The sequence below is a fragment of the Capsicum annuum genome, chromosome 10 (assembly GCF_002878395.1).
Source record: "Capsicum annuum cultivar UCD-10X-F1 chromosome 10, UCD10Xv1.1, whole genome shotgun sequence".
In the NCBI taxonomy this organism is placed as follows: domain Eukaryota; kingdom Viridiplantae; phylum Streptophyta; class Magnoliopsida; order Solanales; family Solanaceae; genus Capsicum; species Capsicum annuum.
The window spans coordinates 91,038,195-91,052,942 of NC_061120.1; the positions used below are offsets into that span (position 1 = coordinate 91,038,195).

The window sequence follows — 14,748 nt, forward strand, 5'->3', positions numbered from 1 at the left end:
GGGTATGAACCGACGGGGGGGTCGGGTCAACGCCGGGGAGCGAACGACCGGGGGTCAGGTCGGGTCAGCGCCGGGGACCGGAGGTCGGAGCCGGCGGTCGGATCTGGTCGGCTCCGACGTTCAGCGACGGCGCCGGGGGCCGGGGCCGGTGCGCTTGGGATGGAGAGGAGGTAGGGAGAGAGAGAGAGAGGGAGAGCCGGCGACCAGAGGTCGTAGCCGGCGGTCTGGTCAGCGCCGGCTACCGTAGGTCGGAGCCGGCGGCCGGATCGGGTCGGCGCCGAAGGTCAGCGACGGCGCCGGGAACCGGGGGCCGGTAAGCTGGGGGTGGAGAGAGGGTCGGGAGAGAGAGAGAGGGGGTCTGCTAAATATCCTTTGCCCCCAAGCTGTAATAGTTTGTAATTGTCGTTGGTATATACTCCATATCCTACACCTCAGTGTAACATGTTCCGCAAATTAACATTTACAACATTGTGACAAAACATATCTACAGCACATCAAAGGTAAAACACAACATACCGAGTGATATTCGGCATATGGAATCTAGTGGAGATAGAGAGGAGATTTCCGAAAGACCATCAACTCAAGCAACACATATCAAAGCAGAGTCTGATAACTTTCTCAGATGAAATATTATGAAAGGAATTCAAAGGTCATCACCCACCATAATGTTTATATTCTTATGAACTTCAACAACTTTTGAAGCTCACCACCATTTGTGATAGCTAGTGGAGTAAAATTAGACATGAATAAATCAACACCAGAAATGAAATTTGAATGTGGACAACTATATGAATCTTACAGCTAAAATCTTTCCTTCTTCAGTCAAAAAATTTTCATCCTTTTTCAGTAAAGTTGACAAAATAACCTCACTTCAACACACAGACATTCCCAATTTTTATTCCTACCATTAACCAAGTATATATAAATAAAAAATAAGTAGCATGAAACACATTTTATAAAATAATTTTAAAATAAAATTTAATATTAAGACTTACCATCTAACGACCTCTCCCCGCATTGCTTTTGTTACCACCAACATGCAAAACTTTAAGTTTCTTTCTGTTTTTTGCATTTTGTTCACATTGTTTCTGTAATTCTCAAACATCAATTCAGTTATAAGTAGTAGAAGGGCACAAACACAAAATTGTATAAATAAAAAAACCTTGGGTGATTATTTAAATCCCCCCCCCCCCCCCCCCCAAAAAAAAAAAAGAGAAAGAGAGAATCAAATTATGAAGAACAACTACCTTCATCTTCTCCTCATGATAGTGATGCACAAAAGCAGTCCACTCAACAACAAAATCAACATTTTTGGGAGTTTTCTCAAGTAGATCTTCTTTACTTTTATTGGGATAGAAGTTTTCATTTCGCAACTATATTTAAAGGACCTCCACCTATCACGTAAAGATTGCATCACTCAATCAACTCCAACGTCATAATCAAACTCAAAATGCTCCTTTAAATATATTTGTAATTCATAAATCAATATATATTAAAAAAAGATAAACTAATTTAATGACAATAAAGTTAGGTAGTTACCTCAATAAGCTCCCATATTATTTGTTTTTTCTCTTTTGGCATCCTATCCCATGTCACAACTGATATGGGACAAAATACAGAATTTTGAGAAAGTCGACCAAGAAATCTCATAAGCAAGTTTGAACCATTATCACTTCCTTATCCATCTCCATTGAGTTCCACCATGACTTTCTTATTTTTTTCTAAGTTTCAAACTCGATCTACTTGCAACTTTTGAGTTGTAACTTCTCCGGTCGAAGTATCTATTATTTTAACAAGAAATTAGCTTTAATCGAAAATAATAATAACAAAAAATAATAAAGAATAAAATGAAATTACTTCTAACCTTTAATTTGGACAAGTAGCGGCTCCTCTTTCACTTGTGAGGTAGCTTCATTAAAGCTTAAAGAAGAAATTAGATTGCCAATACTGAGAGTAGGAGTTTCCATATTTTCATTCATAACATAGTCATCTTGTTGATCCAAATCTTGGGAAGTTATGTTATTGTTGTCAGTTTGCCATCCTCATAGGCTTGCTAATAATGATTGCGTTGACTTCCTGCATTTCTGCTTCATATTCTTCTAGATTGAGACTTCTCCTGCAGAGATTACTTAAAAGCAAATACAAAACTTAGAGACAACAATTTCCAATGGCTAGAGATGTCAGTTCATCCTTTGTAGGGGGGTGCGGATTAAGCGCGGTAACTTTACTAGGAAATAAATAGTTATTAAATAATAAGTATTTATTTTTAAGTAGATTATTTCGTATATATTATTGGTTAGTTTAGTTTTCATTTTTATCTTCTTGACTTAAGATGTTTTATTAATTCATATTCTAAATTGGATATTATCGTAATTAAATTATCTAATGTTTTAGGATCTTCGTTAGTATTATATAATCTTTTGTATTCTAGGTATAAACTATATAGTTTAATTTCAATATCTTTTAATGATTTATTCTTTTCATAAGATATATTCATTAATTTGTGTAGTTTATTATTTTATCCTATTGAAATTTTAACAATTTTTGTGTAGTATTTTATTCTAACTTTGCTATATTCAATGCGTAGGTTAATGCTATTTATCTGATTAACTAGTATTTGTTGTTCATGTATAGGTAATTTTCCATCTATATTAAATAATTTTTCGTATGTATTAAATAAATCATTATCTGTATCTTCTTTTTCTAAGGTTAATTTCATTTTAAGTAATTTTTCTTCTAGTTGTCTTTTTTCTATTTCAAGTTGATTTCTGTACTTTACTTCTTCATATATCCAATTTTGTCTTTCTCTAATTTTTTTTATATATTCTAACATTTATTTTTTCTAAATAATATCCATTTGAATCTAAGTAATATTGATGTTCATAATATATGTGTAAGTTTTCTATACTGTTTAATAATTCTTCCTCTTCATAATCTTGTAATTTTTCCCATATTATTTTCTTTATGTCTATAATTTCTATATCTCTAAGTATATATATAACAAGTATTTTCTGTCATTTAAGCTTGATAATATTTTCAGTTGTTTGTTTTAGTTTTAGTAGTTCTTGCATATTTTCATTAAGAAATTCTATATATTTTATATCTTTAGTTTCCATGTATTTATCTAAATTTACTTTCATCTGTTTTTCTATTAACTGTATGTTTCTCATATCTTTTTCCAAAAATTTTAGATATATGTAATTTATCATGGTATGGTATGTAATTTATTCTAGTCATATAATATTTACCAAATACTTTTTCTAATATGATTTTTCTTATATCTACTACTTTTACATCCTTAAGTGCATACAAAATAAGTATTTTAAATTTATCTACCATTACATCAGATAAATAATTATTCATTTTCATAAAATTGCTATTTTCAAAATATTCTCTTCAATCATGTACATAACAAAATATGGTCATCTTAGATTACTATATACTAGATTATTCTTAAATAACATGTTCTTCGGTCACTATTAACATGGTAATCTGGATATTTTTTCCTTAAACAGCGTCTCTACTCTGGTTACTCCCCACCACGGCTTCTTGCCTTATTGGTTTCACCTTTAGGATGGCATAGTTCTTAGGGATTTTTCTCCTTTTCCACTTTGCTAATAAACTTCTTAACATATTATTTTTCGAATAATTCTACTACAAAGTAACTAACATGAATTTTTTTTATCATACCATGATTGTTGGGAATTATGAATTTAGCTATTCATAATCATAAATAAATATACCTGTTCGGGTAGGTTTGATATTTCTAAGGTTTGTTCCTCCATAGCTTTTTCCATTGAAATATACCTATTTTTTAATAATTAAGCAAAATATTTGTTGTGGACAAGAGAGTTTTTGCTTCAACACATGAAGGCTTGCCTTGCAATACCTTCAGTTCATCTTATTTATAGACTGAAACTTTACAAGAGTATGCACGTTTCTAAAATCTTTACAAGAGTATTCACGTTTCTAAAATTATCTACCTAGTCTACTTTACAAAAAGTCTCCTAATAAGACAAAAATTATTAATGCCTAGACTAATAATAGTCACAAGCCTATACAAAAGGTTTCAATATTTTACGTAAAGCAAATTGTGAAAGTTTACATGCCGCTTTCACAATTTAATAACTTGTCTTCTATTATTACTCCGCCGATATCTTCTCGTTGTCTTATCTGCTGCTTTTCCATATCTCCATTATTGCTTCTTATCTTGTATCTTCCAGCTGGCGTTCTTGTCTACTTGGTTGATTTTTCTTTTATTCTAGCTGAACTTCTGGGATATCATTATCTCCTCCATTACATTTTGAACATTTATGATCTGAATATTTATGTTCAATTGTCTTGCAATATCTGGTTAATAATTCTTCTGAAATAAATTTTTCTCTGATAGCTCTGGCGATAGGTTCCGTCTCTGGTTTGAGTAACGTCAGAATCCATTGCCTAATAGTTTCCACATCTGTTTCTCGTAATTCCTTTGAATTTGAATATATTAGTACATGATTTCTTGAATAATAACTCCATATGGGATTTTGGTTGCGGTATGTGTTTGCTAGCTCTTGCAAAATTGTAGATAGTCCGATAATCCTCTTATTCGCATAAAATTTTAGTATCTCAATTCTAGGTATTTCTGGTTGTGGAACAATATCTTGTGGTATAATCATATCTAGTGTCATTCCTATCTTTACAACTTGTATGGATTTTTTAACTTCATCATACAATATCTCTGTTGGTGCCGTATAAATTTTTATAAAAAATAAGGTACCTTTGGTTATTCTTTTAAAAATGCTAAATGCTTCATATATTTCTGGTACAGTGGATATCTCATTTTCGTCAGAGGTATGTACAGTACTGAATAGTCCATATTCATAGCAAGTTTTAACTAGACTTGATTTGGTTTTAGGTAAAGCAATTAGCTTATTATATCCGGTCAATCTTTGGGTTATATAGTTTGTATCTGGTTCTTGGATGTTTATAGCTCTGGGGTTAGTATTTAAAAAGGTTTGTACATTGTAGATATTTTCTATATATGTCCGGGCTGTGTAGTTGTAATTCTTTTTGTCTTGGTTTAAACTATCTCTATATGTGGTAATTTGTGGGGTATAAATATGGGATCTTTTGATGTATTTGGTATATATGGTTTATCAAATAGCTTGTTTAGGTTCATATTTGTGTTTTTCCTAACTCCTTTGATTGTACCTGCAGAAGTAGATTGATAAATGTTATGGGTTTTATGGAGTGTCCCATCGTCTCCTTCTAGCTCTGGAACTTTAATGTCTTCCGATCGACATAGCTCTGTACACTACTGAGTTAGCTGATTTGTAGCTATAGACTTCAGTTTAACTTCATTAGTCTTTAGCTTTTCTATTTCATTACCTATACTGTCCATTTTCATTAAAAGCGTAGTTAGGGTGTTGAATATTTTTTCTAGAGTATCCTCTTCTATTATATCAGTTTGTGTAGCTTTGTCGTGATATATAATCTGCAATAACATTTTTGTTAGTACTAATTACTTCAATTATTAATGTGAAATTTAATATATTCAAGACTAGTCTCCGAATCTCTTTCGTTGTAACTGAATTTTGTATTTTCTTTGTTAACCACCAGCGTACCTGTGTATTATCCGTTCGTACAATAAACTTGTTATATACAATATATGGCTCAAATGCTAACAAACATTTATATAATGAACATAATTCTTTCCTATTTAGTTCCCATTTTATTTATGTTTCATTGAACGTACCTGAGTAGTATCTACAATGGTGTTCTAATTTTTCTGTTTCATATCTGTATTTAAGTACTCCTCCATAACTACATTCACTAGCATCTGCTTTTACTATATATATAAATTTTCTATTTTCATCTGGAAATTGTAGTTTTGGTAATTCTTTACAAAGTAATTTTATTTTCTGAATTTGTTATTTATCTTCTTCATTATAGTTATATTCTATATCCTTTTTTAATTTTTTCTGTAGTGGTTTTAAAGTTTCTCCTAATTTTGGAATATATTTCCTTACTTGATTTACTAATCCTAAAAATGATTGTAATTTCTTTTTTGTATCTAATTCTTCTTTCGAATTTGTTATTTTTTGTACAATATGTTGTTGCATTTTTACTCCACTCTTATCTATTTGTATTCCTAAAAATTCTATCTGATTTTTCATAATTTCAGCTTTCTTTTCACTTAGACTTATTCCCGATTTTTCTATTATATCTGTAAATTGTCCTAATAATTTTAAATGTTCTTCTTTAGTTTTTGTATATAATAATATATCATCTATGTATACTATATAATTAGATAATTGTTTAAAATAACTATCCATAAAATGTTGATATCTACCTGGTGCATTTTTATATCAAAATGGTAATACGTTCCATTCATAAAATCCTTGTGGTACCGTAAATGCGGTTAATTCTTTAGATTCTTCTTCTAACTTTAAATGGTAAAATCCTGATTTACAATCGAATTTACTAAAATAATTATATCTCTGTATTTGTCTTATTTTTAATATCTTATTTGGTATTGAATAATTATATGTCATAGTCTTTGCATTTAAATTTCTATAGTCAATAACCATTCTATTTTTTCCTCTTTTTTGTTCACTATGTTTATTTAATATAAATGCTGGACTATTATATTTATTATTAATTTTTTGTATATATTGTTTTTCTAATAATTCATCTATATGCATTTTAAATTCTTTTAAAGCGTCAAAATTATATGTTAATAGTTTCTGGATTATTATGCTATTTTTATCTATTAATTCAATTGTTATAGTAGTTTTATATTTTTTCCATCCTTTTAATGGATCTTCACTATATAATTGTTCTAATTTTTTCTTAATTATTTCTATCTTATTTATTGAAAATATATTTATTTCTGTTTTATTTATCCAAAATACGACCAATTCTATTTTATCTTCAGTATTTTTTATATTTTCTAACTTTTGTGTAATTTTTTCACTTTTCTTTTATCCAATCAATTTTTTTTCTTATTTTATTATTAATTCTTTTTGCTCTTACTTTCTGTTTACATGGTGCTGTAAACCACCAATCTGTTCTAGTTATTATATGTGGGTATATTTTATCTAAAAACGGCATCCCTAAAAGTATATCTTTTGATTTTAGTTCATAATTATAAATTTCTTCTATTGTTAATATCTTATCCCATACTTATATTTTTACATTCCTAGCTTTATAAGTAATTAAGCTTCCTTCATTATTTAATCCTTTAACTATTATTGGTGTTTATAATTTATCCCATTTGCTTTCTGGTAAGCAATTATATCTACATAAATTAGCTTCTGCTCCTGTATCTATCATAGGTGTATAATATCTACTGTAATATCCTTCTACTACTAACTTCATTAATACATATATTTTCATTTTATGTTAAGGCTCTTTTTAAGAATAATTTCTCTCTGTTATATGTTAAGGTTAATTGTGTATGTTCTATATTATATGGTTTTACTCGTTCTAGCCATTTTATTCCTAATATTATGTCTGTTTTTTGCATTTCTTCCTTTACTTCAAATTCTATTTTTATTTTTCTAATTCCTATTATTATTTCTTTTTCTACTATATTTTTACTATTTATTAAATTTCTTGGTAGATCTGGGCATATATCATTATCAGTTTTTATTTCTTCATTTTTTACTAGATATTTTGCTATATAATTTTCTTCTTGTCCTGTATTTAAGAGTATTAAATATTCTTTTTCATTTACCTTTCCTATTATGTAATATTGGTTTAAATTATTTGTTGAATTTGTTTCATAACTTGTTCTTTTTGGTGAGTTTGATGATTCTGATTTTTCATCAATTATTCTTTTCGTTGTACTTATTCTATCATTTATTATTTCTAAATTTTCTTCTATATCTATGTCTCTATAGCTATAATCATTATAATCTATTGTTTTTACAATTTGTTCGAATGGACTTTCTATTCGTATTTGTTAATCTTATTTTTTTCGGTTATTTTATGTTTTGTTGTTAATACATATAAATTTTTGCATCTTACTGTAAATATTTTACTTCCTGGGGTTAATTCTATTCCTGATATTTTCCAATATAATACTAATGAGGTTAATTCTATTCCTGATATTTTCCAATATAGATATATCTATATTTTTATCTGTTACCGCTACTGAATAATTTGCACTTATTATAAATTTAAATTTTTGGTATATTAAATTTCCTTTTATGGCAGTTATTATGCTTTTTTCTATAGGTTTTATAATTCTATCATCTGCTAAATATAATTCTATTGGTGTATCTATTCCTTCTCTAAAACATGTTTTTATTAATATCTCTGTACCTCCAAGGTGTACATATTTTATTGGGTCTCTACTTTTTATATCGTTTATCTCTTTATTAATTATTCTTTTTGTTACTAGTGGTATACTAGCTTTATCTTATGCATATCTACAGTCTATTACATGTTCCTTTTGGCTTACTACATAATATTCTTCTTTTTTCCTAGTAAACATATTTTTTATTGTTGGTATTTTAAATATTTTTTCTACACTTAAGTCTAATTCTTTTCCTTTTATTTCATCAAATATGTTACTGTCAAATATTATTTTTTGGTCTATTCCTTCATCATTTAAATATTCTTCCTTTGTTATTATTTTTATATCTTCTTCAGTCATTTGATTCATCTATTTCATTATCTGTTTCATTTTCTGAAATTTCATATATACTATCCTCACTTTCTAATTCATAATCTATCTACATATATTCTGTATTTTCTATTTTTATTTCTGATATTTGTTTATTTTTTGGATTTTTAGGTAATTTACAATCTCTAGCTAAATGTCCTAATTTTCCACAATTATAACAAGTACATTCTTTTATAGATTTCTTTTTTCTATATGGTCTTTTGTATTTATAATTTTTTACATAATATCTTTTTTTTGGTTTCTTTTATTTATATTTTGATTTTTTATATTTCTTATATTTCTTATGTCTTTTTCTTTTCTTATAATATCTTTCTTCATATCAGAATTGGGGTGCTATTTTATCTTTGCAACATGCTAAATTTCTTATCAATGTTTTTTTCATTTTTAATTCTTCTCTATATTTTTCACATAAATTTCTATACCATTGTTGTAAAAATTTTATTCTTGCTCCTAGAGTATCTACTATTTTTGCTTTTTCCCAACTCTTTATTGTTTTTGAACTAAATGGTTCGGGCATTTATTAAAATATAATTTTCTTATTTCTTTACTTTCTTCTATATTATATGCTCCTTTATAATAATATTCTTTAAATGTGCAAATATATTCATCTATATAACACATATTACATATTGCTAATTTTAACATTAAATTCCTATTTGTATCTTTTCCTTCATTTTGTTCTTCTTCTATTGTTGTCATACTACCAAATTCATCTTTTATAGTTGTTTCATATTTTTTTTAATAATTCTATAGGTGTTAGTTTAGTTGTTGTTGATGATGTTCCTTCTGTAGGTTTATTAGTTCTTAATATCTTCTTGCTATTTTCAGTTAAATTTGAAAACCATAATTTCACTATTCCTATTAGTGCTCTTTCTATATATTCTGGTGCATCTGTTATGTTTATATTATTATCTAATAATTGTTTTGTCATATATTCTATCCATAATTGTATTATTTTTTCTGGATCTATTACACAGTCTAAGTCTAAAAAGTTATAATTTTTATTAACTATTTGTTTTGGTGTCCATTTGTCATATTTATTCTTTTGATTATATCTTTTAAAATTATTGTTATAATATGTAGGTTTTCTTATTTCTGATGTTCTAGGTATTATATTTTCATCTTCTTTTTTATCAAGAGTATTTATTTCTATGTTGATATTTTCTAAGTTTTCTTTATTAATTACTTCTTGTTTTTCATTGATTTTTAAATTTTTTGTATTTGTTAATATTTCTGTATATGTTTCACTATCTTCTGAATCATAATTATCTGTCTTTTCAACATCTATATTATTTATTTCTAATTTCTTGTTTTTTATTTCTTTATTGTTTATTTCTAATTTTTCTTTAAATTGATTTATCTCGTTTAGTAATTTTTGTTCTTTATCTTTTTCTTCCTTTTCTTTTTGTCTTTCTTCATACAAATCTTTTAACATTTGTAATTCTTTTTCTAATTCAGCAATCCTACTATTTTTAGTTTCTTCTATTTTTCGTATTTCTTCTATAGTTTGCTGTTTTATTTTTTTTATTTCCTTTTTCCTATCTATTTCTTCATTTTCTCTTTCTATTCTTACCATAGCTGTCAATTTATATTCTAATTTTAATTCTTCTTTTTCTAACATTAAATATAAATATTCACCTATTTTCCTATATCTTCTTCCTAGATTAGAAAATACTATTTTTATTTTTAATCCTTCGTGATTTTCATATATTTTTTCATCTATTATAAATTCTTCTTTGTTCATTTTATTGTAAATAGTTCATGTTGATATATATATATTCTAAACTATCTATTTGTGATTCTAATTTTGATATTTCATCTTTTTGTGCATTTATTGAGTTTTCACTAACTCCGGCAAATATATTATAATGTATTCTTTCTATTCTTATTTTTAATTCTTTGCGTTTTTCAGAAATAATTTGTTTTAGTTCTTTGTATTTTTGTACTTTATTCATTATATTTATAATATTTTGGTGGATATCTAAATCTGATTTTATCATAATTAGGTGGTATGTGTCTCATTCTTCTAGATTTTAAATGGATTATTAATTTTGCTTCAATACTAGATATTAAGGTAATTAGGTAGGCTAATCTTTGTGGGTTGTCTTTTGTTTTATTTAGACTTATATATTCTGAATAATTACTAATTAAAGATTCTTTAATTTTTATAAAAGCTTCTCTGTTTTTAAATGGTCTTCTCATAATTAATCCAATCCAATCTAAATTCAAACATATATGCTACTGCTGTATTTTTTTATAACTGGGCTTTGATACGTCTTCCGATCGACATAGCTCTGCACACTACTGAGTTAGTTGATTTGTAGCTATAGATTTTAGCTTCAATATAATCATATGTTTTTCACACTTTGAGAAAGAAAATACAATATAGTAAAAAATCAGAAGTGCTATCTATGATTGTTTGTAAAATTATGGGACAATAAGTGCTCTCTATATGAGTGTGTTTCTACTTGTTTCACAAAATTAGTTGTTGCACCAAAGGTCAAAATCCTTCAACTTTTAAAATTGAATAGCCTTATTTCATAAAACTTGATTGTACTAGAAATTGATACTGTATTTCCAGTACATAAGTTTATATTCCTTCTACATCAGATAAGTTGACAAATGACAAAAGGAGAGCACCCGCCATAAGCTCATTCCTGCAGACCCCTCATAAACCCCTTCCAACTAATGTCACCAGATTTTGTAGAACATTAAGAAAGCAGTAATTTGGAGACAGAGAGAATCAGTGTTGCTATTAAGATTTAAGGGCACAATGTGAGTTGTACGGTACCATATAGTGTTAAGCATAAAATGCGTAACAATTGTGAAAGGAATTGATCAACTCATAGACACATGTATAGTTCAGGTTCTTACACATAACGAAGATGACAAAACCTTTGAGCTAAGCATCTGTAAGGGCCAAAACGGTCTAAAGAACTTTGCACATAGGTACAAGTTTCGCATAACATGAGTTGTACAGTTAGTTATAAATTCAATAACTTTAAAAAACTAAAAGTTCTAGGTTCTAGATACACTCGTAACTTTACTCGAACAAACAAAAAATTCAGGCTTTAGGTTAAATCCAACAAGTTCTTGAAAGATATACTTCCCCTAACACAACTAAATAATCCACTGACTCCTATTCCCACATCTTAGGACTCACCGGGCATGTTATTGAATGTCCTAATTGGATATTTAACAAGTTCAAATGAAACAAAAGCATAAACTTTCACAAAAAGCATCAAACCAAAAGATACACTTTTCAAGCATGTCTAGAAGCTCAAGTTTACTACACAACTTTCATACTTTCATTCTCTCGACACGACCTGCCTATACTTCCATTGCAAATATCATAAAACCCATCAAAATTTCAGACTTAATAACTAGATAAACCCATCAAAATTTCCATTTTTAAAAACTAAAAATCCCATCAAAACCCATCAACATTCCCATTGTTAACAACTAGAAAGTCCACAAAACACATCAAATTGCAGATTTCAGAAGTTCAAAACTTCAATAAACAAGAGAAATATAGAACCCTATTTTCAATTTTGACCTTAAACACTCTAAATTGTAAGGATTTGTTACCTGGAAGAAGTAATTTTACCACTTTCGACTACAATTAAAGCTAGAAAAATTGAAGAACAGTTCAATTTTAAAAACTCAATCCAAAATCCGAAAGCAAAGTTGCTATTTGGGGCTAAAAAAACGTATTTTGGGGGAAAAAGATTTTTGGGTGAAATAATATTTTTTCACTGTAATTTGAGGCAAATAAAAACTAAAGGGAGGGAATAAAATATTTTTACTGCCCAAGTTAGCCACGATATTTTTTTCACATTTTCTAAAGTGTAGAGAAGTTTTAAGTATTTAGTTAATTTAGTCATGATTTTAATAACTGTGGCTAAAAAGGAAATTTTTGGTAGTGAATATGCATAGTTGAGAAAAATATAACCCTATCTCTAAATGGATAGAAGTTGTCTCCAATCAACTTTCTTTTTAACTTTAAGTAATAATCATAATGATAATTAAAAAAAAAAGGATAGAAAACGTACGTATTTAATCAATATTAATGATCAAAATAAAAAGTGACAACACAAATCTATATCTACAATTTATAATTTATAATCTATCTATGTATTAAAAGTGTGAAGGCCTTAGAAATTTTGTTTGACTTTGTGCTTTACTGATAGTCTTTGCTTTAGACAAAATTAACTTTTCACTATTTTTTTTTAATATTTAAGAGTTGAAAATTAATTAAATATATTTATGGTAAAACCTTTTCTTATTAGAAGTCATCAAAATTAATGACAACTAATATTTTTTTCTACTAATTTAAGAATAACAAACCAACTAAATTTAATTTTAAGAAGATTTAAAAAATTTAAAAATAAATATAAAAATGTTAGCATAAGAAAAAATTAAGAAGTAACAAAATTTTAAAAGTTTTTAAGTACGTAATAAGAATGTAATCAATAATTTTATAAGAATTTAACTTTAAAAATAAGGAAAAAGTGAAATGGTTTAACAAAGATATATGTGCTTTTCTAGTGGTACATATATTTCGTCAAATATATATCTACACTATCATCCTTAATTTAGTGTATAATTTTTTAACATTATTAAATTCTAAGTTATAATTATTCATGATGGTTATTAGATAAATTAAGATAAGTCCTTTATAATTTTTCAACTTTCATATAGCATATAATGTATACCAACAATTATTGTTCTTTCTATAATTAGAATAGGAGAATGAGATGTATCTACAATCATCTCATATTATGAAATGAAAGATTATCTTTTCATTATATCAAAAGGAGCTTAGAAAATTCAAGAGATATTAGTTCCATATCTATTGGAATTAATAAATTCAATGTTCATTTTGTTGTTTTCGGTCATGTGATGAGAATCATTTCACATGATAAATCTTTGTTGACGTTGCAAATAAAAAAGATTGTAATTTGTAATTATATTTCATACCAGCCACTTGTAACTTTTATGATAAAATATATATGTGTCTACACTAAAACATGTGTTTATGTTTATATTATTATATTAAAGTATGAATGATTTTTGAAAAATTATTTAAACTTTTTACACTTCATTAAAAATCTCTCCAATAAATAAAATTATTTGATTTTAAATAATTAAATATTAAACACGTCATTGTGTAATCTTACATTGATAGAAGTTGATGCCATTGGGAGATGTTTTTCTATCAAAATAATAACATATTTTGATAATTTAAACTAAGACAAGATAAATAAATAATACAATAAACTCAGTTAGTATGCATTTGGTCACGAAATCAAAATCAAATTATAGCTGGAGTGAAAGTTCTTTTTATAGTTATTTCATTTTTTTATTATAATAATTCATTATCTTATGAATCACTAACCCGCATCTTCTTCCTACGTTACCGCATCTTCTTAGTAATGTTGTGAATGAATTCTAAAAGTTGAAGTTTGAGTTCGGCTAGACACAATTTCCAAAGCCCTCATAATTATTTACAGTTTTTAGATCAAATTTTCACCATTTCTAAATCACATTGATGGTTATATTTTTTAATCTTATTTTAAAATCCGTTACAATTCATTTGCTAAGCAATGTTAATATAGAAAGAGCCTGTTTAGAATTGTTGTTACAAAACTCCTTATTTAAGAAATATTTTTATAAAATAATTTTTTAGAAAAATTCTTTTTTTCAAGAAGTATTTTTGAGAGACAAATGACCGAAAAGGACATGTAACAACAGACTTTTACTATTAGAATTATTTTATAGAAAAAAATTATTTTAAATATCTATTATAGTATTTTTAATTAAAATTTTATTTTTATTTAATTAGAAGTACTTACTATAAATTTTTCAATCAATATTTATATAGATAGATATGTTAAAAAGTATTAACCAATGATATATTACTTAAATAATTTAAATATTACCTAAAATCATAAAACAAGAATGAATTTAACAATTATTTCATAAATTAAATCACTACATATGAAAAAATTCACCACATGATACCAAATATGTCACTTTTCATGATTTTATTTAAAATTAAATATTCGAGA

General features: G+C 27.1%; 1 long non-coding RNA gene across 2 annotated transcripts in view; it reads right to left on the reverse strand.

Annotated features, from left to right (window-relative positions):
- Positions 1-12,459, reverse strand: part of LOC107845774 — a 22,333-nt gene extending 9,874 nt beyond the window's left edge. Inside the window, exons 1-5 of one of the 2 annotated variants that reach the window (XR_001666989.2) lie at positions 12,266-12,459; positions 1,865-2,116; positions 1,540-1,781; positions 1,248-1,394; positions 996-1,088 (exon numbers count right to left, since the gene is read on the reverse strand). This is a non-coding gene — a long non-coding RNA (uncharacterized LOC107845774). Of the gene's footprint in view, positions 1-995; positions 1,089-1,247; positions 1,395-1,539; positions 1,782-1,864; positions 2,442-12,265 lie in introns of those variants that run through there. The other variant, XR_001666988.2, reaches the window with a different exon arrangement.
- Positions 12,460-14,748: the final 2,289 nt, after the last annotated feature.